The following is a 9,751-nucleotide window of genomic DNA, read 5'->3' on the forward strand; positions in this document are numbered from 1 at the left end:
AGTATTGTTGTCTATAGCCCCCCTGCTGTACATTAGCTCCCCCAAACCTATTCCTCTTAAAATTTGAAATTTGTACTCTTTGTACAGCATCTCCTCTTCCCCCATCCCCAGCGCCTGGCAACCAGAGTTCTACTCTTTGCTTCAGCTCTTTTAGAGTCTACTATACATGAGCTCTGTATCATGTTTGGTTGATTCATCCCCTTAGATGTAAAAACCCCAATTGGAGGGAAATTTCCGGGCGCCTACTGATCCCAGGAGGGGTCCACCACTGCCGAGGGGTCACTTGATGATGACCACACCTGTCCTGCCAAGGCAGACCCCAGTGATGCCCTCCAAGTGTTTTTCCCCTGGGAAGCAGTTCACCCTCCAGGGTCTGGAGCCTAAGGACTCCCATCTCCCATCTGGTCGGAGACGCGAGGTACCCACCATATCACTATGGACCCTGCATTACTGCCCTGAAACCCTGTCTGTTGGCTTCTCTGGATTGCCCTGCCTCCATCCGAGGCCCGTGTGTGCCCTCGATATCTGGAGCAGCCTGTGCCCGCGATCTGGCCCCCCATAAAGGACACACATGCCTAATAGTGTCTGTGTCCCTTATGGGATGTGACCCTTTCGAAACAGGCTCAGCAAACAGCCGTGGCTTTGGTGATGAGCATATAGTCAGATCGCACTCGGTTCTGCATGCCCAAAACACGAGGGCAGGAAATGAGGAATTTACCACGTACCCACCCCATGCTGGGCACTTTCAAATGCTGCCACCGACCGTAAGTTGTCACAGATCCTTTGAGGTAGCAATTGTCATCTCCAGTTTACAGGTGGCGAAACTGAGGGTTGAGGATTTAACCTGCCCGTGGCCACTGAGCAGGTAAGTGGCAGAAGGAGGGTGGAAATCCCCGTTTGAGTGCTGACGCTGTCCTGTCTCCTCCTCTCTAGTACCTTCCCATCCCCTTCCGCAGCCTCGCATTTCAGAATGAACCACACAGGCCTAGGGAAATGGAAAGCTTCGTTCTCTGTGTGGAAACCTTTGGAAGCTCCTGCTTCGTGAGCCTATGTCAAGAACACAGTAAACCTGCCAGGAGGATACTGGGAGTCTTATGATGGACCCAAGCCCCGTTCTCAGGTTGGACTTAAGGAACCTTCATGTTCCTCTTCTGGAACTTCTACTCCAAATGAGTTTAGGGCCTGTCTGGACGGTCTGGCTGCCTGGGGAGACGGGCTTGGGTGACGGAGACCCCAGAGTCCAGCCTGGGAAGACATAGTTCCTAAACAGCAGGGCTGAGTCCTGGACCCCACCTGGGATGGAAGGCGTTTCCCTACATGTCGAGAGCAAGTCTGGAGCACCTTGCTTCCGGGGTAAGTGCAGCTCAGGGGAGAGCTGAGCCCGGGGGTGATGAAAACAGGCCTGAAAGGAGCTCCGGGCTTCAGGCTGTGGGGCAGCTCTGTTTCCGTCCCCGTGCTGGGGAACACAGCTCCCTTTCAGCAGCTATACTGGCATAAGAGGGCACCCAAGGCCTGCCAAAGCCAACGTGTTAGACTCACGGGCCAGGGCAGAGCCTTCCACAAGGTCCGGAGGAAGCCTTTTGCATCTGCTGCACACATTTGCCATTGAGATGATTGGCAGTTCGACTCATCTCTGGGGCAGGAGGGCCCTGGAGGGCAGGTGTCTGGCTCCTGGAGACGTACTTGCTCTCCGTCACCTTCCCTCGTCGCCTGGCTTCTTGCTGGACCTTCGCTAAACAGAGAGGTGTGTTGCCGGGTAAGGAGCCTGGCTGGAGGGAAGGCAGGTACTGGCCCGACTTTGTTGCCAGTGGCGGCATGACCTTAGCTAAGTCACCTGTCCCAGAGTGGGCATTTCAGCATCCCGAGCTCCAACTGCAGAGAGGGGCAGTGTCCAGGCTGCCAGTCCTCTCTTCCTGGATGGATGCCACGTTCAGAAGCTCTGTTGGCCATTGGTGCGGGCTTCTCTCTGCCCTTTCATAAGGATGCTCCCCTCTACAGGCTGTGTGAACTTGACCAAGTTACTTAACCTCTCTGAGCCTTTGTTTCCTTGTCTATAAAATGAGGATAGTGCCTACTGCATTACATTTGCAATGTAATGAAAATATCCAGTTCCTGGCCCCTTTAGGGTTACCTCTGGTGGTTAGGTTTGGGGAAATTTTCAGGAGCCTTCACTCTGGAATTCCGGTAGGAATTTCCCAACTTCACGGCGGAGGATTGATCCTAATTAAAGAGTCTTAATCACCTACCCCATGGGAGGCAGTCGCCAGTTCACCCACTTCCCTTCCACAGATCTCTTGAACCCTTCTCAGCAGAACTACTGGCAACGCACGTGATTTTCTGAAGAGTGTGTGTGTAGGTGGCTACGGGGTTTGTTCCTTCTTGCAAATTTACGGGGCAGCTTTGTTCTTGTATTATAGTCTTTCTGTCTGTCTGTCTCTCACGTCCAGCAATGCTTTCTCCAGGTTGGTGTTTAGGGTTTGGCATTTTTGAAGATCTTGGTTGTTTTCCCCTCCCCCATCCATGCATGAGCACGTCTGTGTGTGTACGTCTGCTTTTTAGTTCATTTAGTCGGCGTGGAAACCCTCCAGCAGGGCTTGGACAAAACATATGCGTATATGTTATCACCTCCGAACATGTGTGCAGGAATGAAATTCGTGTCGTCACCTCCCAGCTACCTGGAGATTGGTCTGACTTCACCAGGAAGACGCATCCCCCAGGCTTCGAATTCAGATGGCCCCGGCCGTGCAAAGCCATGCCGGCTGCCCCGTGACGTCTGGCCTTGCTCTGCTTCCACAAACCCAGGAAGAGCCGCAGCCCCCGAGGACTGATTCTCTGACCCGGACCCTTCTTCTCCAGCCTAACCCTCGTCCTCCAGGTTCCCAGCCCCAGATCTAAGGAGACCTCCCAAACTCCTTGCACTCGCTTCTCAAGTTACAGCAGGCCAGTGGGCTGCTCACGAGGCACAAATGTTTCACCACAGGCTGAAAGGCAAGCGCCTCTGGGTTGACGGGGACGCCCGGGGCTTTTGTTTGGCTCCAGATGGAGGGTGGCCCGGCTCGGACGAGCTGAACCATGGCGAGGACGCAGGCCCTCTGAAGGACCACGGGTTTGTTTCCTTCCATCCTGGACCTGTATTTTGTACGAAAGGCCGACAAAATGAGCAGAGAAGGGCTGGGGTGGGGGCCAGGGGTGGGGAAGGCCCACGAGGTGGAGAAGCGAAGGCCCAAAGATATCGAGAGAATTTTCTAGAGGCGGGCTACCGCTGAGGAGTTAGGCTGAGTTGAACTGGTGCAGGGGTCAGTAATGACATTGCGTGTGCTGTGACAGAAACCTCTGTGGCAAGAAAACAGAAAAGTTTACTGGGAAATGGTGAAGCAGAGCTTAATGAGTTAGATGGCTTTTCACGCGGAGTTGTAGGGAGGTGGGTGGGCGCCCATGAGCATGTTTGCACGTAGCCGTGCGTGTGTGTGTGTGTGTGTGTGTGTGTGTAGCTGCTTTGATTTCCCAGCCATTGATGTATTGCCTTTTTTTAAGGAAAGGTCATGCTTGAAAAGAATGTTCTAGAACACGAGTTTAACCTTTAGGAGACTGAGCTGGTAGCCAGCTGGGGAGCATATGGAACACAAACTGGGGCTGGAAAACAGGCTGGTCGGGGTTGAGGATTTACAGGCAGAAAAGGCATCAGGCGGATTCCAGCAGCCAAAACCGAAGGGGCTGAAGGTGTGGGCCTTCTGACTGGGGAGGAAAGTGCTGGAAGCTGGTGCTAGGGTTAGGGGTGGAAAGGTAAGGTCAGACTGAAGAATAAATAATCGTAGTGATGGTTATCATGTCCTGGCTGCTTCTTCCCTGTAAGGCTCCGTGCACACCCCAGTAGTTCTAACTCTTTTGTGCCGTTGAGGACATTGGCCAAGGAAAGTTAAGTAACTTACCCAAGGTGGTACAGCTGGTAAGGGGACGTGTCCAGATGGGAGCCCGGGAGGTCTGGGTGGTCTGGAAGCACATGCTCTGCACTTTTTGAGGAAGACAGCAATGGGGAGAATGCTGAGTGCCTCAGGGGACCTTGACCTGAATTTCAGTGAGGTGGGGGAGTGAGGAGGGTGGCAGGCATGTGGCACAAGCAACAATTAAAGGGTCAACACAGCAGGGACTCACAGCAATCGATCTACCTGGGGGAGATGCCAGACTCACCAGCACGGAGGCTCCCTGCAGCAGGGACTTTCAGTAGGTGGGAAAGAGGAGCGTGTCTCCCACCCAAACCCCCCAAACCCATCCCCCACCCAGTAACTTATCAACTGCTGTACTAGCTGGATTGGTGCTTGTAGCTTTGCCCTGAAACATAAAGATCAACATGGCTATAATATCCTTTGGGGGCTTTTGCAAAAGGATAGAAGACAGGAACTTCAAATTTGGACGGAACTTTTCATCCTCCCTTACAATCAGAGATCCATCTTTTATCCATTCAATACATTCTTTAATCCGTTGAATGCCTATTAGGTGTCTGGCACCCAGCTCAACTGTATGGACTCAGCACGAGAGATGTCATCCCTCCTGGAAGAACAATGAGTAGAAAAGATGCGACCTTCGGGTATACCGCTGAGAGTACCCTTGATAACGTTCACGTGCTCTCCATAAGCACCTGCTCACAAGGAGTTGGTGCTATTTTATAACAGCTCTAATTATCTGAAAGAAATCCACTCCCTATGGTGAAGCCAAATCTACAGATAAAACAGATATAACTAGATTGTCAGCAAAAGGGCTCCAGGAACCCACAAAATGAGCAACTAAATGCTGCTGGGAGCAGTCGCGGAAGACTTCCCTGAGGAGGCAACTCTGAGCTGGCTCTTAGGGATGAGTAGGAGTCTGACAGGGAAGATTGAGGGGAAAGATATTCCAGATGGAGGAACAGCCTTCAAAAGTGCAGGGTGGTGAAGGGGTCTAACACATGCAGAGAAAAGTAAAAGGTTTGGGGTAAGGAGAATTTTATGACGGTAGGAAGCTGGAGAGAGAAGCTGGGACCAAATAATTCAAGGCCATGTGTGAAAGGCTATAAAGTTTGGATTTGATTGCTTGAGGACCCTCGACTTTAGCATCAGAATCACCTGAAGGGTCCATCATCTGAGCCTCTGACTGATTAGGTTTGGGTGGGGCCTGAGATTTTGCATTTCTAACAAGTTTCCTGGAGGTGCTTTTGTGCACTTTGAGAATCACTAGTTTATTAAGTAATGAGGAATCAACAAGGGTTTTTTCCTTGATTTTTTAAGATGATTTTGGTGGTAGAATAACTGACGGATGGACTGGAGGCAGATTGATGGAGTGAGAGCTGGAAGATCAGCAATAAATTGTAAAAGGGAGGGGGCTTCCCTGGTGGCGCAGTGGTTGGGAGTCCGCCTGCCGATGCAGGGGACACGGGTTCGTGCCCCGGTCCGGGAAGATCCCACATGCTGCGGAGCGGCTGGGCCCGTGAGCCATGGCCGCTGAGCCTGCGCGTCCGGAGCCTGTGCTCCGCAACGGGGGAGGCCACAACAGTGAGAGGCCCGCATACAGAAAAAAAAAAAAAATTATAAAGGGGAGGATCCAGACTAGGATAAGGCAGAGGGAGCAGGGAGGAACTCGGGATAAGAGGAGCGCTTTTCAGATGGCATCAATCGGATTTGGTAACCAGTTGGACGTGGAAGATGAGAGGGGAAGACAGAGGAGGATGGCCACTGTGTTCTGGAGGCGTGATGATTCTAGATCAAAGTCAGGAAGACTGCAAGACGAGTGGGTTTGAGGACAGGAATGATAGGTAAGGAGTTTAAGGTACCCATGGGATAGTAGAGATATCCAATAGGCAACTCATTGTCAAGACAGAAGCATGCTTGAAATGATCAAAGAACGTCTCTTACTCATCTCGAAATACCCCAGCACAGGTGAGCCCTCTCCATGTACAAATGGGTCTAGCCTAAGCCTAGTGGAAGCAAATCCGGTTGTGGAATCCGGACTCCGCTAGGGATTTGCGGTCAGACCTCCACTGGAGATGACACGGAAGACTGAAATAATACGCGTCGCCAGCATCACTCCGTGGCGGTGTGGCTCAGTGGTCAGCTCTAGGATGCGGCTGTTGGAGACATGTCAGGTTACATTTTAAAGGAAAAATCAGATGTTGGGAAGCCAAACTGAAGATTCTGGCCCAAAAGGACCCAATGGGGTTCTATTTTCCGGGCTAGGACCTTTGCCAGTTGTTGGCGGGCTCCTTGAAAGCTTATTGGTCAATCAGGAGAAGAAAAGATCCTTCTCTCTTAGCAGAATCCTGGAAGGAGCCAAGCCCCACTCTGCTCCGGGGCTTTCAGACACGCCTGGGTGCTGGTCCTCTGTCCCCCGCTCCCTTTGTCTGGCTGCCCCCTGCTCAGTTTACAAAGTCCTCAGTTTGTAGATCCAGACCTCAGTTCATCCGTCCCTTTTCCGTGGGGGTCCTTTCCTGACATCTCTTCCTGTGTTCATTAGAGTCTAGCCTTCCCCATCCTTTTATGTCGTCCTGGCGCACAACATTTCTATCACATAACACGACTGAAATGACAGGTGTCTGGGTATTGGTGTAAGTCCTTGTTTGATATGTCACCCCATTTGGCTTTGACATCCCTAGGGGGCTATCATGGTGGTTTTGTCAGAATCATATCCCGGACGCTGGGTGCTAAGCTCTCAGTAGGCAGTATCGGTGATATACCTTAATAAACGGGAGCTACCACAGGAAGGGTTTGGGTCACCCTCAGGGAGAACGGGTCAGGATGGAAGGTTGCCTGGCTCTGTAGTTACGTGGATGGGCATGACGAGGTGATGAGTATTTCTGGGAGACAGGAAGCTCAACAATCTAGAATCATAACGTCCTTTTCAGTGCAAACATTCGAGACACCGTTATTACACTGATGAATTGTTGGGGGGAGGACTCGACTGGGAAGAAAGCAGCTTTTACACATGAGTGAAGGGAAACGGAACACAAGGCCAGGGGTCAGGGCTGTGTTTACGCCTCTTAGATAAAGAACACCATGTACTGGTTGAGCATTTGTCATCCATTCAAGCTCACGTTCATTCAGCCAATGTCGATAGAGACCTACTAAGTGCCCACTCTCATCCTAGATGTTGGTCAGTATAGTGACAAACCGGTAGGTGCGGCTCGCACCTTCATGCAGCTTCTTGTCTAGAGGGTGTAACAGAAAAAAATTAGAAAGACACAAGCAAATCTGCGTATAAAATAATTTCAGGGAACGCTAACCACTCAGCAGACATTGATGGAAAACAGTGAAAAGGATCGAGAAGGAACGTGGGGTAGACAGGCAGTTGGGGGCAGGGCGATGGGGGAGGGGTGAGACACTATATATTTTCATGATTAAAATGGTTGCTGCTGTGAAATTCAAGATGCGAAATGTCAGTGTGCCTAAGGGGAGTCAAACATGTTCGTATACCCTGAGCAATGAACGGCCCTCATTAAAGCAAAGGATCTCTAACAAAAAATCATAAGTCAAGCTTTGGCAGTAAAAGCACAAACAGGGCCCAGTCCATGAACCATCCCTGTGTTTCTCAGGGTGAAGCTTTCTCTCGGGACCTCAGTCCCCCCTTCTCCCCTAAGAGACCAGCATGTTGCAGTGTTGCTTCACCAGCCCCCCCGCCCTCAGAGGGACTTTTCTCCCTGTCAAACCTGTTTCATTCCAGAGAAACAAGACTGGTCCCTCCCTCCTGCTGCCCTGGTGCCCTCCAGATGCTGAAAGGTGGGCGCAAGGGGGGCAGCAAGGTCAGGGCCACTCCCCCTGAATTCCTGTGCCTCTGGCTCCTGCTGGCAGCTCCCCAACCAGGGTAGGTGGGGAGGTTTGCCCACCCCAAGGCTAGGTTTCTGGTTCTGATACTCTAAAAGAACTTTCTTTTCATCTAAGACGTGCTTCAAGAAAACTAACCCTGAGATCCCATCACAGTGATTTTTCTTGGGACTATAGTTGAGTCATTTGTACTCCACAACCCTCAGTTTTGCTTCCTGAAAAGTGTGTCTAAAAACATTCCTAATCAGTTACACAGTGTCGTGGGAGCAGACCCAGCCTACCTTATAGATGTGGAAGGGGGGCCAGCTTTGAAATACTATGGAAGGAGAGGCAAGCAGAGTGGTCTCTGAGAAGCTCCAAAAAGGCCATTAGAACCGCTTCCCACCCCAACCTACTAAAACCAGCTAGATTCAGAGAGGTTAGGCAAGCCCGCCAACGACACACAGCTAATATGTAGGGCAGAATGGGGATGAGAACCAGATCTTCTGTCATCCAGTCGAGAGCATCCTCCTTTACTCCACCTTCCTTCATAATCATGTGACCCGTCATCATGCGGGCAAGTGTCCTGATTTCATTCAGTCTCCAGTTTCCTATAAAATGATGCTGATGATAGGAACTACCTCTCAGGGTGATAGTGAAAATTGTAGCTGGAACAGGCAGCATGGGCCAGTGGAGAGCGATCGGCTAGAGCAGGGCCGTGGGGGCATCCGCTGGGCCTTCTTTGAGAGTCTGAGAATAGAGAGTTCCTGCAGACCCCCAGGGAACGGAATGGGTAGTGGGAGATCCCTCGGGGGCTTGGGACCGCAGTTATTAGTAACCGGCACAGCAGTTGTTGGGTATTTTCATAAAACCTTTGAGCCCAACACCTGCTCTGCCCACCTCACGGGGTGTCATCAGGATGGAAGGCAAACACACACGAAAGGCACTTGGCGGCCCACGTGGCATCCCGGAAGCTCCCCTGACACTGGCTCCCCCGTCCCAACCCCCGGAGAGATGGGACCCAGCCAGCTGGCCCCAACACACAGACGCATACGCCTGGCTGCTCACCACCAACCCCATTTGAGGGAAAAGTCTCTTTTTCTTGCCCAAATCCCTCACGCTGCAGTCTAAGTCAATCTTCTAGCACGTTTGATTTTTAAGTGCAGACCGAACCTGGAAGCTTACTAAAGCCTTATAAAAATACCCTAGGGGGCTTCCCTGGTGGCGCAGTGGTTGAGAGTCCGCCTGCCCATGCAGGGGACACGGGTTTGGGGCACGGGTTCGTGCCCCGGTCCGGGAAGATCCCACATGCCGCGGAGCGGCTGGGCCCGTGAGCCGTGGCCGCTGAGCCTGCGCGTCCGGAGCCTGTGCTCCGCAACGGGAGAGGCCACAACAGTGAGAGGCCCGCGTACCGCAAAAAAATAAATAAATAAATACCCTAGGCTCTGAAAGCGCAGTCCAATGGGATGGGTAGGGAGGTCGTGAAGCGGAGGAGTCCTGATGTCCCAGGCCTTCCTTTGCTGCATCCCCCTTCCTCTGCCCGTGCTCCAGCTGCTGGCGAGGAACTACCCCAGCCTGGTGCTTTCAGTTTAGCAAGAGGCGAGACAGACGGAGAGCAGAAAAGCAGAGCCCAGCATGCCCGTCAGGAGCTGCGGGTATGAACCCTGGAGCCCCAGTCCCACTGCGCAGCCTCAGATGGGCTATGTCCCTTCCCTCCTCCCCAGCACCAGCTCCATATTGGACCCCCGCCTGGGGATACAGATGCAGCGCAGCCTCCTGGAGAGATGGACACATACAGCCGTGGTGCAATGTGATCAGGGTTCCAACAGCTTCCATGACAGCTTGGCATTAGGGCACAGATAAAGGACTCTTTGCCTCAAGCCAACTGATAGGTTTGTGTTGTTGGGATATAAAGATTGAGGACATCAAGGGCCAAGCCATGGCAGCTTGGACCTAGTCCTACAGAAGAGGAGTACCTGTGTCCT

This window comes from Pseudorca crassidens, chromosome 11, assembly GCF_039906515.1.
Source record: "Pseudorca crassidens isolate mPseCra1 chromosome 11, mPseCra1.hap1, whole genome shotgun sequence".
NCBI classification, from domain to species: domain Eukaryota; kingdom Metazoa; phylum Chordata; class Mammalia; order Artiodactyla; family Delphinidae; genus Pseudorca; species Pseudorca crassidens.